The 20919-nt window shown below is 38.4% G+C and overlaps 1 long non-coding RNA gene across 1 annotated transcript in view; it reads right to left on the minus strand.

Annotated features, from left to right (window-relative positions):
• Positions 1-18548: 18548 nt before the first annotated feature.
• LOC106018110 (uncharacterized) overlaps positions 18549-20919 on the minus strand; it is a 192351-nt gene continuing 189980 nt past the window's right edge. Inside the window, exon 16 of the long non-coding RNA XR_011811386.1 lies at positions 18549-19234. This is a non-coding gene — a long non-coding RNA (uncharacterized lncRNA). The remainder of the gene's footprint in view (positions 19235-20919) is intronic.

Genomic DNA, 20919 nt, shown 5'->3' on the forward strand with positions numbered 1-20919 from the left:
AAATCCAGTTGAAGGCCAGTCACTAGTGGCGTCTCCCAGGCCTCAGTACTGAGACCAGTCCTCTTTATTATCTTTATCAATGATCTGGATGAGAGGATCGAGTGCACCTGCAGTAAGTTTGCAGATGACACCAAGTTAGGTGCGTGTGTCGATCTGCTCAAGGGTAGGAAGGCTCTGCAGGAGGATCTGGATAGGCTGGACTGATGGGCAAAGGCCAACTGTATGAATTTCATCAAGGCCAAGTGCCGGGTCCTGTACCTGGGGCACAACAACCCCAAGCAGAGCTACAGGCTGGGAGATGAGTGGTTGAAAAGCTGCCTGGCACAGAAAGACCTGGGAGTATTGGTTGATGGTTGGATGAATATGAGCCAGCAGTGTGCTCAGGGGGCCAAGAAGGCCAACAGCCTCCTGGCTTGTATAAGAAGCAGTGTGGCCAGCAGGGCTAGGGAAGTGATTGTCCCCCTGTACTCGGCTCTGGTGAGGCCGCACCTCGAGTACTGTGTTCAGTTTTGGGCCCCTCGCTACAAGAAAGACATGGAGGTGCTCGAGAGAGTCCAAAGAAGGGCAAAGAAGCTGGTGAGGGGTCTGGAGAACAAGTCTTATGAGAAGCAGCTGAGGGAGCTGGGATTGTTCAGCCCGGAGAAAACAAGGCTCAGGGGTGACCTTATCGCTCTCTATAGGTACATTAAAGGAGGCCGTAGCGAGGTGGGGATTGGTCTATTCTCCCACATGCCTGTTGACAGGACGAGGGAGAATGGGCTAAAGTTGCACCATGGGAGGTTTAGGTTGGATATTAGGAAGAACTTCTTTACCAAAAGTGTTGTTAGGCATTGGAACGGGCTGCCCACGGAAGTGGTTAAGTCACCATCCCTGGAGGTCTTTAAACGACATTTAGATGTAGAGCTTAGTGGTATGGCTTAGTGGAGGACTTTTAGTGTTAGGTCAGAGGTTGGACTAGGTGATCTTGGAGGTCTCTTCCAACCTATACGATTCTTTGATTCTGTGATTGTCTGTAAGTAAATTCTGCTAGGAATTCGGATACTCTAGCCCTCAGAGCCATCAGTATTGCTGGTGCTGTACTGGGCTAAAATCTTACATCCATTATGAGTCACTGTTATGATATGGAAGGAATCTTCCCAAAAAGAAGCTGCTGACCTGAAGGTTCAACCCAAACCTTGCAACCTTTTCATGGGGTGAAGGCAAATGAGCAAGTTAGTAGTCTGCCTACCTGCTAAAACTGATGCTGCAGCCTGCTCATAGGACAGCTGCCAAGGAATCCAGACTCATATCACCTGGGGGATGATCCAAACTCTGCATCCCTCCATGCCCTTCTGTCCATGGAAACGCCCCTTGCTGTAAACACTTGGAAACTACAACATATTTTGAGGAAGGAAGAGTAACGTTTGCCTTTTAGTTTCTTTAAATTTAACTCAAACTTTTAGTCTGCTTACCTAAAAATACCTTATGTATCCTCTGGTGGCTGAGAGTCTGCCTTGCACGCAGGATGACAGATTGAGTGCTAATTCTACCACCTGTAGACCTTGCTTATTTCAAAATGTCACTTGTTTTTTGTATCTTAAGTGCCAAGAGAGATGTTCTCCCAGGATACCAAAAATCAGCCATTATTATAACATAGATATTAAGCCACCCATTGATGTTTCAAACACATCAGTCAAAGTCATCTGTCCTGCAACTGTTCAGCAGAAAGGGCAGCATGTTATTAGAGAGAAAGAGAGAGAGAGATACCAGGGGAGACAAAATCATTATCTGAACATATCTTAGAGGCTGTCTGAATGCTGTAGGACCCATGGCAAAGCCCATGTACTTTAATGGAAATTTCAGTCCTCTGTGATCATGTAATTGCTCCACAGTAATTCCTTCTAGCAGCTTCTTATAATGTTTCATCATGGAAGAACCTGGACTCTGAAATCTCCCACCTTTGAGTTTGAACCACTGTAAAAATTCTTTTTTTCTGGAAGTTGCAGAGGGAAAAGCATGCTCAGAAGCCCAATTCCTTACCTCCAGGCTTTATGCAAGGTCTTAAAAAGCACAACTACCTCCCATTAGGTCTATCCTAACACTTATTCCAGGGCCAAACTACATAGGAGCAAGAAGGGAAGAAGAGGAAACTTTCCGAGGACATCTGCTAGGCCCACATTGGCTGTCTGGACGAGGCTTGTCAGTACACATTCGAAGTGCGCAGTGAGGCCGAAGATTCCCTACTGGCTGGAACCGAGTCATTTGCCAGGTTTTCCTTGTCAGGGAGAGTTAAACCAGTCACTGATCCTAATTCTAACACTGTTGTTGCAGCATTCCAATTTTTAATCGCTACATGACTTGTCAGGTTGAATACGAGCCACATGAATAAAATTTAAAAACCTCTTAATAATGAAGGTTGTCAAAAATTACTAGCACTCACTGTTTCTACAGTTACCTTTTCATTTCCTGAAAGTGTAGCTAAGGTGCAAAGATCCTTCTTTCCAGCTGCCCTTTATTTTTCCATTTCTACCCACAACAGTTTTTTTCCTGAAGCCCACCGGGACAATCAGAATAAACAGCACATTCCCACACCTCAAGTACAGTGCTGGGCTCCCAGTGCCTCCTTCAGGCTTAAGGGACTTATTCAAAAAAAGGGGATCCTTAATCTTCCACAACTAGGGGGAAATATGGTTGAAGGTTAGTTAAGAACATAAAGCTGCCATTTTTCTTCATCCTAGGCAGCCTCTTTTCTCTATTTCCTTTTCTATGAGTTTTAAAGTATGTGAGATGCAAGACTCTGGCTGTCAGTGAGCATCGTCTTTGGAATGTCACGGTTTTGCATATCACCAATTTGTCTCTAAATGTTTGAAATTTGAAGTAATTGTAGAAGACTGAGGCAAGCAAAGTGGGAGCCAATCAGAAGGAAAGGACATTTTTCAGGCTAGCAAACTGACAAGTAGGCATCCCAGTGCTCCTTTTCCAGTGACAGAGTGCAGCTAGGACAGATGCGCTTCATGCTGTAAGTTCCTGGATGCTGACAAACAAATCAATTTCCAGTAGACTCTTAGTTCTCATCTGCAATTGAACTAATTTACCATCCTCATGTGCTGCGTGAACAAAATACAATAATTGATTTCAGAAGACACCAGCTTGCTAGCAAATACGGGTTGCTGAACGCTAGACTTTTTCAATGAAAAATTATCTTACCCTTAGCAGTGTTTCAGTTCACTGATTTCTTTTTGTTTGGGTGTTTTTGTTACAGAATGCTTAAATTCACAGTGCTTTCCATAAAGGAAAATCTGCACTGTAATCTCTAATCACAACAGAAAAGGCAAGCTTGTTTGACTTCATCTTGGCTTGGCATTAGAAGCAGGCTTACAGCACAACAAAGCTAAAGCTACACAGAGGAGGAGTTAAATGCAATGGTCTAGTTATGGGTTTAACAGGAACATCAACATATAACTGGAGCAATTCAGTGTTTAAAAAGCTTAATAACATGTGAAAAGTAAGTTCAGCATCAGAGCCGGGTCAAGAAAAATGGGATCATGCAATTAAAAATGGAAGGACATGAAGGTGAATCTGTCTGTGTTTGCAGTGCTGTGCTATGCTGCTGTAAATTATGTATTTTAAACTGAGCTAAATGACTATTGCAAAATGCTTCATTTTCATGGGAAAAAAAACTTTAGCTATGAATACAATGCCAAGATGTAGCAAGAGGAATTGTGGACCCAGGGAGGCTTGTACATAGCCTCCAGACGAAGCAGCTGCTGTGGAAGGGCCACCTATCCATCAGTGCAATTTCTGCAGCTGACACAGCTTCTGGAAGCCATCCCCATTTTCATGAGGAAATTCTCCACTGTGGCAAGACAGGAACACGGACTCTAGCTCCTAGGTGCATGCTGTCTTTGAGGAAATCTCTTTGGAACTTCTCCAGCCTTATCTAGAAGCCCACTGCAGCCCTAAGCAACTCTACAAGGCTTCAAGAATTTATGCGCTTTTATTAGTAGAACTGAAAATGTTGCAGAGTAGTGTTCGTGAGTGCTGTTTTTGTCCTTCCACTTTATCAGCTATTCTTAAAACTTCTGTTCACTTCAGAAGTTAATCATAAACCCTCTTTTTGAAAGCTGAAAAGCACATCATTGAAATGACAACAGCATTAAGGTCTGACTTTATACAGGTGTAAAATTCATGAGCACTTACATGTATTGCTACTTACCTGATGATTTATCTAGTGCAATGGCTGCTCTGCTCGGTGACACCCTTGTTGCTAGCTCTCTTTCCTGTAAATATGAAGTGATCTGGAAGAACTCATAAGGCCTTCTAAGTGTAAATAAAATCTTTCACCTAGGAGCATTCCTGGTTCAATGCCCCAGTTTCAGAAATGCACACAACTAAGATTCAGCAAAACTTTTCTAACCACAAAAAGTACTAGGAGAGGGGCAGAAAAGCCACATCTTTCTTTTTTAAAACTCAGACTATGGGTAGTTTGAGTCTTTGTTCCCTTTTATTCTGATCATCAGAGAGTGAGCAAAACCACACTTTTTTCTGAGTTCAGAAAAAGGTTTTATTTTTATCATTTCTATTATGAGCAAACTGGGATGAATATGATTTTGACTTGGGCTTGGAAATAGCTCAGAAGTTAAGTTTTGGTTTTGCAGAAAAAAAAAAAATAAAAAATTGTGTTGGATAAAACATTCTTCTTATTATCACCTTATTATCAAAATCAGGAACTTTTTATAGATGTGCATAAAAATGAAGATTCAGTCCTTTTAATCCCTCCTGGCATCGCAGGGTACCTGAACTTTTTGCCTTCTCTTTGAACCATAAATTGGTTGAGATTTCCAAAAGAGGAAAAGCAGGATTAAATTTGATTAAGGGTTGCAGCGGTTCGATGTAAAGTAAAGTAAAATATTTTTATTCACCCTAATTTGATACAGCATTGGGAAACTAAGCTGACCTTGCACCTTACCAATGTTTTACAACAAATTTTTCTTTTCATGATTTTGTGAAGACAATGTTATAAAGATTCCATACAGCACTCCTTTACCAACTGTTCAGCATATTATTATAAAACTTTGAAACATACTAATTTCAGTGTCTTTGACCACTATTTATACTGAATGTACAAGAGAAAAATTTAAATCAAAATTTATCCTACTCTTTTATGTCATCATAAAGCCCAAATCTAGCCAAAAAACTGTACATCTCCTAGTTGCCTTCGGTTTAGATTGATTATGTCTTTATACTGAGAGGGCCTGCCTGATAAAAGAATGGCTTAATCTTTATTTGCCTAGAGCAGTTAGAAAAATAAGTGAAGCAAGCAGCCTCCTGTGACTGATTTCTGCTCACTTAAGGCAGTTCACCCTTGAAACAGAGAGTAATTGTTCTCCGTCCTTTTTCAGATAATGTCATCCCTTTCATGTATTATATCCAAATAATCTTTAAGATTTTGAACATTAAAGGAAGACAGAGTGAATCAAAACCATACACCAGGTTAAATTCTGCCTTGAAAGGCATATCCACAGTTTTCATGAAAGCCAGTGGAAACCATACACACATGTAAGAAGGAAAATTTGGTCCATAGTCTCTTAAAAAAATAATAAATAAATAAAAATAAAATGAAATGAATTTCTGTACTTCCATTTCAAGAAGCAGGATATGAATATATGGGCTTTGATCAAATTACTGTGTGTCAACAATAATAGGATAATCTTCAGAATTGCACATTATAATTTAATTCCTAGTTGGTACCCATCTGGACATGAACCATGGAAATTTGCCTGTTTGAGATATGTTTTGCTTCTGGATATCAACTTTACGGGGAAAAAAAAATACAAATATTTCCCTTCAGCATCCACGGAGAAGGTGAATTTTACCACCTTCTCTTTCATGTAGCTCTATATTTAATGAGTTCTTTCCTTCCTGCAGCTGGTCAAGTGGTTGGTGATGAACAACCAGTTGTCTGCCTTCTCTATTTAGCAGGAACCTAATAAACTCTTTAATCTAGTTTAGGTGTAGTTGTAACATCCTTACCATGTTAGGCTGATCTTGATGCTGAGACAACTCCTACCAATCCCAGGTTTATGAATCCTTCTTGTAAATATTTCTCTTTGTTTTTTTGTAATCTTAATTGTTGGTACTCCAGTAGCAAAGTTGAAACAGAAGTGACCATAGGAAAAGAAACATTTTTGTAGTTTACTCCAAAGTTGTTTTTTTTTTTTTTTGTTTGTTTGTTTGTGACTTCACCAGAGTTGTCTCTTACAAATACCTTTCTATCAGTATAACTGAGCACCTTAATACACAGTGATATTGCAAACTATTAAGGAATGATTTATTTCATGTAGTTATGTTTGTAAGTGAAGCCTTTGTACCTAGCAAATATTTGTTGAAAATATAAAATTAAATTAGAAATAGCAAACTTTTCAGAATTATTCAACCGCATTTCTTCAAAAGTTGCAATTATACATCCTGCAACTGTCTCTTCTCTACTGCCTGGTAGTTCAGTTGGATGCACTATATCCAAAATAGGACACCTAAGCTTTTCATAAGAAGGTCTTTCTAGTGTCTCCTCTGGCAGGGAGACATGTATTTAGGAAGGGATCTGCTTACGTAGGTCATATACTTTGGGACCGACCCAATGCTGTAAATTGTAAACACCAAAAAGGAGCAAAGACAAACTGCTGACCTTTTAATATTATGATTGTTTCAATAGGTTAAGGACATCATTTGCGTCTTCCCTCTGTTCAATAATATCCACTGTATGATTCTGTGTTAGACAAATTTGTGTCAGCACAGCAGATGATTTACAGCATGGATTTTTATAAATTTAACACTGGAAAATACTGACACCTGATTTTTGCTATGTCATGCATGGTTCCTTCAAATGCGGAGATTGGCAGAGAGCTACCAGAAACCAATTCTTTACCAGTTGACAATGAAGAGACTTTTGTAAGACAAATCACTATTTCACATATGTGGCTATGTTATCAAGAAGTCACTTATTTATTGTACAGTAATGTTAAAAGATAACAATTTTATAAAACCTTAAATCAGAGAAAATCTGAGGTTAAACTTTTGCCTCTAAATGAGTCCAAACTAGCAAAATAAGTGCATGTGTACACAAGAATCTGAGCAGATTAGAAATAGATGCCATTAATCTTAATTTATAATATGAATTCTATTTCTAATTCTTTAGGAGTCCTGAATCATCAACTTTCAACTTTTCAAATAATAAAACTTCCCAGTAAACCAGGTAACATTTCTGTAAGGGACACTAGGGGATGGCATCAATTGCTAAGCTCCCAGGTTGCACCAGCCCTTACAACTGTGCTATTTGTAGTTCTTCCTTTTGCCAGTATTTCCCTGACATTGGATTTCTGATGTGTTATGTCCACTTTTAAAAGTAATGGTTTAATAGTTAGAAATGAATGCATACATTGTTTTTCAAAATTCCAAGTTGCTAGCAATCCAGCCTTTCTTAGCCTCTACAGTTAGAAATAAGATCTAGTTTTACTGTGACACACTGTGAGAATCTGTATCTCGTTGTTGGTTAGATCATAGGTGGGCAACAATGCTTTTTTTCTCAAGGTTTCACAGACTAGCAAACTTAAAGTAGCTCCTTTTAATTGAAACCCAGACATACTTTTAGGTAAAAACAAAACAAGCTGGCTTGAGTTTTTCCCAAGCCAAACAAAAGAGATTGGAACTTTCCATTGTTTTTGTCTGCCAACCATGCATTGTTAAAGGAATCGAAATAAAGAGGGAAAGAGGTCAAGGGTTATAGAGCTCATATTTCCACTCTACATGACCCCATCTCAGCAATAGTGGGACCCTCATGATCAGTTCCTGTTGGTCTAACAGAACAGCCATTTCTTAAGAAAAGGAATTACTGTGTACAGTACCTTTGTGACTAACAGAAGAATACACTAGCTCTTCAAAGGTCCTTTCATTACAGCCCCTGAAGAGGACTCTGACATTACTTTCTTGAGATTATAATGAAAACAGCTGTACTTGTACCAATTCCCCTTTTTATTATTTTTTTTAACAAAACAAGATTGATGTTTTGCCACTTTGTATTCTGTCATGAGAATAAGGTATCACAAATGCTAATAACTACCACAGTAGCAATATGCACTACTTTGATCTTTTCACTGTTCTTTAACTTGGGCAGCTGGCAACTGAATTCCTCCCTAAAAATCTCTGCTGCCTATAAACAAAGGAAAAAATGGCCAACAAAATCAAATGTGCACATTTAAAACTATTCATCTGACGAGTCCAATTGAAAGTCCACATGAGTAATGCAAATACAATACTTTGATTTTGTGATTCTAGGCACAAAAATCTTAATACACATTCTTTTGATGATGGATTGTGGCAGAATGAGAAATACCACAAACAACCAATTTTCATTAAAATCTAAAGCTTGTAATCCATCTGTTCTTATTGGTTGCTTTGCCAAAGACTTCTTAAGAGATTATTAAGCTTATTAATGAAAATCCAGAAGTAATTTTAAGTGATTTTCTTCCTTATGTTTATAAGACAGTAAAATTAAACATGCTGTGGTTGTTATTTTTTCCAGCATCAAAGGCAATGCAAGAAGGCAGGATCTGGCAATAGCAGCTGTCAAGATTACAAAACCAAGAAATGCAAACACCTAGTGTCCAAATTATTATTATTGCAGTACTGGTAGAAACAGGATAGTAGTCATTAGTGTTTGTGCTAGTAAGACAGAAGAGATCTGTCTATTGCCAGTTAAATTTCTTTTTCAGTGAGTCAACTTTCACAGTGAATCAGATGCACAACTTTTCTATTCCCTGTGTTTCAGTTCAATCCCCTATCCATGTTCAAAATGAGCATAATTGGTCTCTTGTTGGCACCAATACCACATTTGAAATGATAAGGTGCATTCATTTGAAATGAATGGTGCTCAGAATTTGCAAGTAAAGTTCTCTAAACTAAGATTTTGGATTATCTGTTCCAGTCATCAACAATGGTTTAGTTACTTAAGAGCTTTGCTAGAAGCCAGACACAAAGTATCCAAAAGTTAAAATAAATGCTTCTTGGAAATTTCAGAAACAGCCAAAGATACAATTTTATTGCGTAAGTGCTTTTGAAAATATGATTGTTCTGTTTGTAAATGGAACATAATTTTAGAGATATTTATATTCATAGAAATTGATATGAGATGTGGAATATGAGGAAAAACATTCTGCAAATACAGTCCAAAAAGCATCATGAAAATAAATCTACATGTCAATGTATGAAATGGGAAGAAGATCCTAGAACCTCTGATGTTCATAGAGAAATAAAATAGGTACCAAGCAGGACAGGAGATACAGTTTTGCTATATTTCAAATGAGATGGTTGCATATATGTTTACGTTCTTCCTCAGAAAGACATAAACAAGTGTATCTTGCACATTTGTAGACATATATATATTAGCCAAAACCCTAATGCAGAGAATGCAACAGGGTTACCAAAGCCTTGTAAACAAGCTGTTACAGGAATTGATTTGTGTTGTAATACAGGGACATTCATCAATTCTTTCTTTTTTACTGTGCAGATATAGTTCTGGCCTACTAACATAACCTTGAATTTGCATATTTTTTACTTTTGTCTGAGCAGTATTTTGTGCTGTAGACTTGGACCTGCTGCATAAACTCTTCTTGATCCAAGTGGTTTGGTCATGCAGTAGAACAGATGCTTGGCTAGGTGTGTTTGACATTGTCCTGGTTTCAGTTAGAAATAGAGTTAATTTTCCTCCTAGTAGCTGGTAGGGTGCTATGTCTTGGATTAGGATGAGAAGGGTGCTGATAACATGCTGATGTTTTAATTGTTGCAGCACAGTGCTTACACTAAGCCAAGGACTTTTCGGCTTCTTGCTCTCTCCTGCCAGCGGGCAGGCTGGGGGTGCAGCAAGAGCTGGGAGGACAGCTGACCCAAACTGGCCAAAGGGGTATTCCATACCACCTGACATCATGCTAAACAATATATAGGGGTAGCTAGCCAGGGTTGGGGGCCGGCTGCTCAGGGATAGTCTGGGCATTGATCAGTGGGTGGTGAGCAATTGCATTGTGCATCACTTGTTTTGTACACATTATTATTAGTAGTACTATTGTCATTATTATTATTATTATTGTTGTTGTTATTTTCCTGTCTTAATACACTGTCTTTATCTCAACTCAGAGACTTCACTTTCCCATTTGTCTCCCCCATCCCAGAGAGGAGGGGGGAGGGTAAGCGAACAGCTGTCTGGTGTTTAGCTGCTGGCCGGGTTAAACCACAACAGACATCCAAGACAGATGATTATGACTGTGAAAGTCGTCCAGAGGCCACACACCACTGGGCATCTGTACTGAATGAAGTAGATATTTTCCAGAGTTTGTGGTGCAAGAGAACCAGCAAAACAAGGAGAGAATTCAATTATGCAGATTTGAAATGGCCACAATTGTTCTACAAAGTCAAGTAAATGAATTAGATGTGGAGCACCTTGTGGTTCCAACACCTGCAAATTCAGTTCAAGGAGCTATACACACTTACAAATATCTCATAATTGTCATCTGGAAACTTCCTACTCATTTTATAGTCATTTTATATCAATGACTCAAGCTCAGTAACTTGTTTATAAACTTCAAAAACCAATATGTGGCTATACATTAAATACCACTAACCCTTGGGAGTCACTAACATCTTTCTAAATAGCAGGGACAATGTATGAAGTACATCCTCAAATCCTCACTGTTAAATCTGCAACAGTCAATTCAATATACTTGTAGATATGTCTATATCAACACTGAAACTGGAGCAATGGCAGCCAGCAGAAAATAGATATAGGAACAGATAAAACAGTGGGTCCAAGAGAAGGCAAACTCATGACTACAGAGTATTGCATAGAAGGGGAAATAACTCAGAAGGTAAGTAGGGTAACAGAGGAGCTGTACAGAGAGTAAAATGTGCGTAATATGCTTGAGAGTAGTAGAAGAAAACCAGTTGGGGAAGAAAGGTTCAGATATAAACAGAGAGGATTTTGCAACAGAGAAAAAGATAGTAGCTTGAAGGGAAATGGATGTCATACAGACAAAGAGCAGTAGTGCAACCATTCTCAAAGCCATTGATTGACAGAAAGGAAAGGATGTAATAAGAGTTGAGAGTTAAAGACAAGCATGGTAGAATATCAGACAACTCTTAGTTATCTTAGACTGGAAAGCAAAATGACACATGTAGGGCATGCCTGATCATCGCAGCATTTGAGGACAGATGTGAAACTAACCATTTTAAAAATACACAAAATATTGACATAGAAATGAAACTGCCTTTTCTTACAATGTATTCACTCCTACTGAGATGTGCACACGTACACATACACACTGCCTCATGCTCCTCTAAGCTAAGCATGACCCAGAAATACAATATCATCTGCATTTGCTCAGTCCTGGAAAAATGCTTAAGGGAGGCAATGCAGATCCGATATATGGATGCCAGTTTGTCCCTGTGTCTTAACAATGCAGCCAAGGTCTGACCTCCCCCAGCTTCCAGGGGTTTCTGAGTATAGGAAGGAAAAGAAATCACCAGACCATTACAGATGAAAAGAACTTTGAACATTGAAAGATGTTAATTAATATGCCATACATCTGTAACACATTTGGATTTTAAGTTACTTTTGTCAACATAAGAAACTTGGATGAGGGACTGAATTTATACAAGCTTATAAAGGAAGGTGTATACGTACCTGTAAAGAAAGGTGCAGTGTATGTTTTTTTCTAATCAGACAAGATTTAAATATTTTTTTAATATCTTTTGTGTATCACTACTAAAGAAAATGGCAACTTTTCAAGCTTTAGGAAAAAAGGCAACAAAAGAAAAGCCTTTAGATGCCCACAGTAGGTGGCATCAGCTACTGACCTACCTACTAATAAGGCAAATGAAAGGAAAACAGCCTGAGAGGAACTAAATAGCAGAAAGACCATGTCTTGAAGGGAGAACAGGCAAAGGAGACACACAGTGTTTAATTCACCCTGACTAAAAAGCTTTCTCAAACCACAAGTTGAAGATGCTACCATATATAACAGCGTTACAATAGGAATATTTAATTGTATTTTGGTCCTTTGACTGGAATACTGCTGATATTGAATTGCTGAACATGGCTGTAGTCAGGAATTCTGATAAGTCTTTTAAAAAATACTATATAGCCTGGAAGCAATCACTAAGGCTAGTCAAGCTTCTGCTTACAGTTACAGGACCTCAGTCCTACTAGATGGTATAGAGGAAATAACTCTGAAATCAAATCAAGCTAGCTGGTCTGGTTTGAAAACCAGCACCTTACACCATAAATAGAAATACAGGACAGAATAAATTGAACAGAAGATTCAGAATCGTGATTATAAATGCCTTCACCAGCTGGTCTGGATATGTGCAATATTTATTAAATTTTCTAAACCTGTTTCTGTCCCTTAAAAACTTCTTTATAATATTTAGAAAACAGATTTCCTTAGAACTTGACTATCCTTGCACTCAGTTCTAACCAAATAGATACTTTGAACTTGTTTTTAAAAATCATAAACTTCACTCTTGAGCAGTTTATCATTCGTTCCTTACAATAAAATGAGATCCACATTAGGAGGTCTGTTAATGTATTTATTCATATATTTTATATCTGGGCTAATATACACTGCATAATAACATACTGCTAATTGCACATAGATATATTTAATATTTAGTTAATGTCTGTCTGAAATAGTGTTCTGATCATCCTTTTTAAGAACATCCTCAACCATGGAACATTTCTGCTGTCACTGACACAACCAATGCATTATTTCCAGTTATGTATTTTTCACTGCAATGCAGAAACTAATCTTGGTACAAACTGTGTTTCTGGTTACGTTGGCATTAGAATTATTTTAGATTTATAACAAGCACAATTTGATTTCTTTATGACAGAAATAATATAGAAAATAAAATTAAAATATTTTAAATACATGCATGTAGTTTGGGATTTTTTATTGCCTAAGGCTGTGAGAGGATTGAAGCATCAATGTTTTCTTGCAAGTTCCCTAGGAAAAAAATACATAAATAAAAAATAAAAATAAAAATAAATAAAAATAATAAAAATAAAAATAAAATAAAAAAGCATCTATAAAAAAAAGTCTCACCTTTTTGTTTAAACAAATTCCTGCAACTTCTTCCCATGGCTTTAGCGACTCCTGGAAATTTCTCATATAGGCCATACCATCGGCAAGAATCTTTCCCAGATTTCTCACCCTTTTTAATTTGTGTCTCTTAGTTACCTGCTCCATCTTTTCCTTTCCCCTCCTTTCTACTCTAACACTAATAGGCTTGCTGGAATCTACCTTCTAAATGAAATCAGTCAAGTCACCTCAGCTTTGATTGTTTTATTCCCATGCTGTAGAATGAAAGCACTCTGCTGAATCAAAAATGTCCTACATTCAATTGTCATAAATAACAATGCACAGCAAAGAACTTAAGCTATCAACATAAATAATACATTATGAAAGCATGCTTCAAACCAGATGCTGCTTTATTTCTGTCCAAACAGTTTGAAGAGCCTGTTAAAATGCTTCAAGTTGCTGTTTATAGAGGGTCAAATGAACATTTTTCAATTAAATGTGTCCCTTCTGGTTCCTTAATGATTAAATACAGTGGAACAATAGCCATTTAAAATAGCCAAAGAATATCTGATGATTTTTTATTGTTAGAATTGTTAAAATAGGAGGAGTTGAAATGCTTTGTGTGAGGTGAGAGAAAAATGCTATGACAGCATCAGAGCCACCTCAAAGATTTTGACAATTTGTCAAAAATCACTGCACTTTCCAAGTAGCCTTTTGCAGGTCTCATGGGAAAATAACAGCATCTCTCCTTCAGTCAGACTGGCAAACAGTTTTTCCCACAATCTCCCCCAAATGCCTCCCCCAACAGTTCTTCCTTATACCTGGTGATACTGAAACTTCATCTGTATCAGCTGTAAACACAGGATGAGGACAAGTATGTGCATATATCCACTGCCTGTAAAGAGACAATGTCAGATGCTCAACCAGCCTAAGTCAGTGTGGCTCTGTAGGTCGGAGATGACCCAGGCCATATCTGGTTTTTTTGGAGATCAAACACAAATATAACAGTCTGTCTAACAATATGACCCTAAAAGGTAGGCTGAGCCTACTTTCCCATGGAAACAGCCTTCCCAATGACTTCTGTGTACTTGTGATTTTTGGAAGGGCTCTCTCTCTATAACCATCAAGACTCCAAGTTTGCCTCCTGGAGCTTCCTCCTGCTCACCTGTGTCAGGATTCAGCCCACTGTAAATACTCCACTTGACTATATGTCATTAAAATTGCAATGGGTTTGAGTTTTGTTGGTTAAACAAAACCTTTGTTTTATTGGTAAACAAAGCTTTTAGGATCCACTTTCATCTGTAAAGCAGAGTTAAATTTTATTGAAAAAAATAGTCTGTCTTTGCACAAAAACATTCATGCATGCATAACATCAAATGTTGACCTAACTAGGATAGAAGATTATCTTATTTGATGAGAAATCCACCATTTAAAAATGAAATATAATAATAATAATAATAATAATAACAACAACAACAACATAAAAAAGTAAACAATGCTTTTGTTCTAAATGGTCTGTAACAAAACTGTATTTCTTTTCATGTTTGATCACAGCTTTAGTGACTTGTCAGGATTCCGAAACTCAGAGCTATTAGGCTACTACACCACAGTAGCAACCCTAAGGAGTGATACGACTTGGTATTTGCTACTTTTACTCCGTCCAGCTAGACTTACTTAAACCTTGCAGAGCAATAATTTGCTGTATAATGAAAACAAAGACAGCAACACTTCTATTAAATTTCTTTAGTACCATGCTGGAGAATCTGACTTTTTGTGTAAACATACCCAGCATGTGACGACCAAAATGGTCAAGGAACAACAATAACAGGTAACAGGTTTTTGCTATGTGAACTTCTGTATTTAGTTACTTTTAATTATCCATAGCTTCCTAATATGCCAGGAGATTTATGAGACATATAACTAATAAACAAGAATCTTATTAAACTGGATCCATCTAGATCCATCTAGTTTATGATGAATTATGATAGGTTTCACAGTGCTTCTTTGTAAGTAGAATGTGTTTTTTGTTTTTGTTTTTGTTTTTCTTTCTCAAGAGGGAAGACTTTAAAACTCTCCCTGGCTCCACAGAGGTGACCTGACACTCTGTTTGGCCTTCACATGCATGGGCAGTGCAGGCAACAAAACACAGGGAGACTTCTTCCACACATGTAAGCCTTACCAGAGCTCCAGAAGTCTCTGATTCTGGTGAGAGCAAGATGTGCTGTCCTATGCTTGATGTCTTAAAAGGGCAATGAAGGTAGTGGAGTATATTAACTTCACTTAATACTATACTGCTAAGTACTATCTGCAAAACTGACGTGAGCTGAAGTGGTCAGTGGTACAGTGGTAGGGCTACCCTCAAGTGGATTTCTGGGGATGTGCTCCCCCAGACCCAGTTTCACCTTTGCAGACCCTTCCTCTTCTCCGTTCTGCTTCTCACAACACCCTCGTCAATGGGCTCTGGATACACAATTCAGGGCTGGGTGGACTGGGCAGACTATGGCTGAAAATTCAGCAAAATGAGTAAGAAAAAGTCACTAGTGTGTTAAAAATCCCAGTAGCCATCTCAGATGGGTACAGTAGCCAGGCTCCCTCTAACAGACTCCATTTCCACAGATAACAACTGATGCCCATTAGGCCCAGCTCAGCTGCACACATTAAGCTCTTTGCACTGCATGAACTCCCATGCTAAGTGAAGTGCATCACTGTAACTTATTTTCTGCACCTCTACGTTAGCTTTCTCAAAAACTATAGCAAAAATAATGGTATTTGTTCTGTCTCTCCTTTAGCTCTCTTTAATTACGTATTTATCCATCCCTATCTTTCTACCTTCAGAACAAATTTTAAAAGTACAGTGGAGGTGAAATCATTTGCTTTTACACTATAGCAAAAGATTTTTCTGTTCTCAGGTACTGTATTCCAGCTCCTGTGGAAATATAAAATAAAACCTTTGCCATCCAAGGAGTTCTGCCAAATTTACACCATTGAAATAAACAGAAATTATGGCCCAAATCCTTTAATATGTAAGGTAGAAGCCATTTAATTTTAGTCAGACTTCCCTCCAAACTCCAGAAAGGATCTAGTGAAAGAAGTGAGTATAGTAAGTGATGGACCTTCAGTATTTGGCTCATGTTAGTTCTAGGCTAACATTGTCATCCCAGGGTGCAGAAATAATAGTTAAACACTGGAATGGATTGTTTAGAGGATCATAACAGGTGTTACAGCTATTAAAAATCATTTAACAGTTCAAAAAATAGTGACAGATGGTTATCAAAATTTACTTAGCTGAAGTCAGTCCTGCCTTCAGGCGGAATGATGGGCCAGATGATCTCTCTTTCTGATCATTTTATTATGATTCATTCTATGATTTGCTGATTCACTTTCCTCAACCTCTTTTGGGAATTCTTCATGTGACCATCTGTGAGCATGGGCACTAAATATCTTTCCTCAATACTATCCAAGCACTTCAAGGAGAGGATAGAAGAGCCAGACCATCCCTCTTCTGCACAGAAGGATGCACAGTCAGGGAACAGACAAGATCCAGTGTTTCTTTCATCAGTCCTCCTTTTTATCCTTTGACGCCCTACGTGGATCTGCTAGCCAGCTCTAGCTCAAAGGATTAAGTGGAAGAGAATGGGATGCTATGGCTTTCTTCCCTTTAGGGTGGTTAGAGCTCAGCTCTCATCCTTACACATGTGCTCACCTTTCTCCACATAAACTGAAAGTGAGTCCTTTATGAATTCATATCCAGAAACATTTCACCTACACAATCCACACAATCATTCTTCACCTTGATGTTACTGGGGTTCACTGACATTTAAAAAAAATAAAAATTAAAGCTATCTTTCAGACAGAATTGATAATTACTTCTCCCTGGTAAATTTATCAGAGAATGAAACCAATACTTTCTATGGGTGCCCAGAGGGTTTGTATACTTCCTAGCTGTGATATCTCTGTCAATTACTTTATTTTTGACTATGTTTCCTGGAATTTCTAGTAAAATCATAAGCAGTGGCTTGTTGCCTGAGAGGTTTGAAAATACTATCAGCTGATTTTTAGACAGCATCTGTTGAGCTTGTGAGTCAAGAGTTTCTGCTGCCAGCAGTCAGTTATTGTCTTCAGGATGCTCTTAAGTGAGCGTCCTAAAGATGCTCACATTAAAACTGCATCCCCAAACTGCCAATATTGAGCCATAATTTCCTACAAGACTTTTTAACATTTGAGATATTTGTGTAAGAATGATCAGCCCACCCACACGCTGCACGGAAAAAAACAGTGCATATGTCATTCCATTTGCCTGGATGGACTGAGCTTTTGAATGAGCCACATATACATTTATGAAAAGATCTTCTACACATGGAAACTCAATTTTTATCTTTGGCAGCTCCACTGAAGAACAGAATATGAAACTGAACTGAAAAACTAGCACTTACAGGGGGGAATCCAGTTCTCCTTTCACTAACACAGATGTAAATCAGGAGTATGCCTTTGACAGCCAGTGATGCTGCACTGCACAGGCAGTGTTACTGTGCAGGGAAACAGGGCCAGGGCAGAGAGCTGGAACACTGCCAAGCTGAGGCAATATTGGGTTGATACCTGCTCTGAAATCCAATAGAAACCCTTGTCTCCAAGTTTATCAAGTTTATCTGACTACAGATGCTTAAATAGAAAAGAAAAAGCCCCTGTGTGTTTGTGAAATCTGGCCTTTATTTTATATCACTTTCATGACAAAAAAGTGTTCAAAAAATGTCTTAAACCACTACTTGGGGATTTCCTCCAAGCACTATGCCAGCTGCTCTCAGCCTCCATTGTGAAATGATGGGCTTCTGGCATAGCCAAAGTACTTTACACTCCAGCAACCACTGGATGCATAGCAGCCCTTTGGGAGTCATTACCAACTGGTGTAATTTAGGGCAGCCCTGAGGCAGCTCTAAGTCACAGTCTCCAGGAACTTGAGGCTATAAAGGTGGCATAACACCTCTCCTTTAGGTCTATAATCTGCAATAACATTTACAATACAGACTGCATCGTATTATTTCCATGTTTAATTAGAGTAAAGAATATCAAACATTTTACTTTAACGCTACCCTGTGTGCTGTTACCAGCTCTGTATGTGATTTAATGGGTGATCAATCATTCACATATCGGTGGTGATGTAAACCTGATGTTCATCTGCTCTTTTCACATTGTGCATGGATCTCATGTAACAAGAAAAGAAATATCTTCCAGGAATGTGGTAGTTCTGTGTTGCTGTTAAATCTCAGCAAGTTCTTCTAGAATCCAAGAAGTAAGGTAGCATCAGTTTACAGACCAACTTTTCAGTGGCATTGTTCCAAATGTGTGCTACTGGCCAGCCTGGCTTATGCTTTGCTTCCATGGCCAAATATGTGATGCTTGACATGTCAAGTCAGCTGCTTTTTTTTTTTTTTTTTTTTTTTTAAGAGAGAAAATATTGTTGATACAGCTGTGAAAGGATCCTTTCTCCTTTCCAAAGAATTATCACTGAATTACATTAAGCAGAGAGAGACTCTCTTCATTGCTTAATAAACACTCTGAAATGAAAACATTGAAGGTAGGAATGGATACTTTTGTGCTGTCATCATTTTTCTTTCAGCCTTTTCTCACCAACCATATGATCTGATGCTGCTGACCACTTATATTTCAAATAGGTATTATCCTGCCATTGATCCTCAGATACATCTTCTGTTGAAATCACCAGGAAAATTGCCTTTGTGAAATCTGAAGGATTAGACCTCTTAAGGGGAAAATTCCCTTCATTTCACTGTTTCAGGCCAATGAACTGAGTCCAGCTAAGCTCGGGAAGAGATGGGGCCAAGTACAGCCAGGGTTGGTAGTGTCCCATGGCAGGGGATGGAGGAGTCACAGGGGGCAGTGGGAGGTTGGTGCCTTGCAGAGCAATCCTGGGGAGCTTGCAAGCTGGCACACAGCATGAGTGCCTGCCTGCTGGGTGTCCAAGGAAAGGGTTGGGATGCCTCAGACGTGCCAGGCAGGGAGGCTACTTGTGTACCATCCTTACCTTTGTGCTGCTCTGCAACTGCTTCTGTGTCACTCCGAAGGACAGCTTCCCATTGCTCCACTCCAGGAGCAGGGGTAGAAAAGCAATGTGAAATCTGTCAGGGAAACAGAAGTCATTATTTTGCCAGTGATAACAACACAACTTTGTTTTAATCATAGTAATAAAACAAAAGATGGCAAGTGATGACTCCTCTGAGGTACTTATAACCTTAATAAGAGCTCCATTAATTTTTCATGTTATTGATAAAGCAAATTAATACATATCTAAAACCAAGCAAAACATAAAAAGGCATCAAAACCAAACTGAAACCATTGAATCTTATTGGTAAAGATTGCCATTAAAATAATGTAAATCTGTTTCTGTAAATTAACTTCATGCATAACTAGAAATGATTAGCATGCATATCTACCAACCTCTGTGTTTGTAATTTTGGTACACATACTAATGTGTTTAGTATTTAGAGCCTTAGAACTTCATAGATGAATATCTGAATGCCATGATAGGTAGCTGAGGAAAAAGTTTGGATACTAATTTGGATACCTGCAGGAGTCACAGGAGGAACTCAAGGAACCCAAGATCCTATTCACCAATATCCTCTATCTGCTTTGCTGACTTCAGGTAGTCTGAGCAGATGTGAACCTAGCCTAAAGGCCTACCATGTGCTGGTGAATTTAGCAAGCTCTCTGTAGGACAGTTCTTCCAAAACTGGGAGCAAAAGGCATTGGTAACAACTTCTGCCAAGCTCTTAGTATTCTGAGAGCTTGAGAGAATTAAATCCTCTCTCAACTGTGTGATAGACTTTGTTTCAGTGTTTGTTCTTGTACTCTCTGAAAATAATACTGTTTATGAACTAGAAATGGGCATTTGGGAATAAAAGGCTAAACAGGAATATTCAATGCTGGTTGTTATCATTGTTGTTGTTATTATTATTTCTCAAATACAGAGATAAAGCCTTATTTTAAGTTAAGCATTTCCTACTTCTGCCTGCATCAGTACTAAAGCTGAAAATTTATACAAGACAGTTTAGTGTTTGAGGATAGGGACAATAATCCACATTCCCGGAAACTAGCCAAGAGGGTAGGCTCCTGCCTGGAATTATTTACATTCTCTGACCCTTTAGGCTCAACTCCTTAACTAAATGAATTTCTCTAGCAGAATTTGTAGCCCTAACCTGTTTGTATTTTACACATTTGGTGTTAAGATTGTAGCAGAATTTTACAAGTATCTGGCATATTCTTGATACCACATCTGGTGAGTATGGACACTGTTCATTAGAATAGTTCTGCAAACTGATAACATGCCAAAGCTTTGACAAAAGTACTTATGGTAGATGTCAATCATTTTTCTTTGCCAGTTTAAACACATACCCTTCTGGGAGTAATTCTGATCTATTCTGGCACACAAAACATAATGAACAATATTTTCAGGCTTTGCAGATGAAAGTGAGTCCACATATTATATGTACTACATGTCGATCACTAGACAATTATGAGAAGGAAGAATGATATTTATATACATTGTCGGAAAAAAAAATATCTGTGAGAAAAAGCAGTTAAAGTTAAAGGCTATCTCTGGAAAATAGGGACTGTAAGAAGAAGAAGGAGGACAGTGGTGACACTCTACAGCAGTCACCAGTGTTACCCACATCTGGTAGTTTCTTCTTCTGCCAGAACTCCCTCCTGCCTAATGGACTTTCCTTCTCTTACAAAACTATAAGAAAAAAGTTATCAAATGTGAGAGAGACTGAATTTGACAGCAAAGGGATAACAGCAAAGAAAA

Source organism: Anas platyrhynchos, chromosome 9 (genome assembly GCF_047663525.1).
Source record: "Anas platyrhynchos isolate ZD024472 breed Pekin duck chromosome 9, IASCAAS_PekinDuck_T2T, whole genome shotgun sequence".
NCBI classification, from domain to species: Eukaryota; Metazoa; Chordata; class Aves; order Anseriformes; family Anatidae; genus Anas; species Anas platyrhynchos.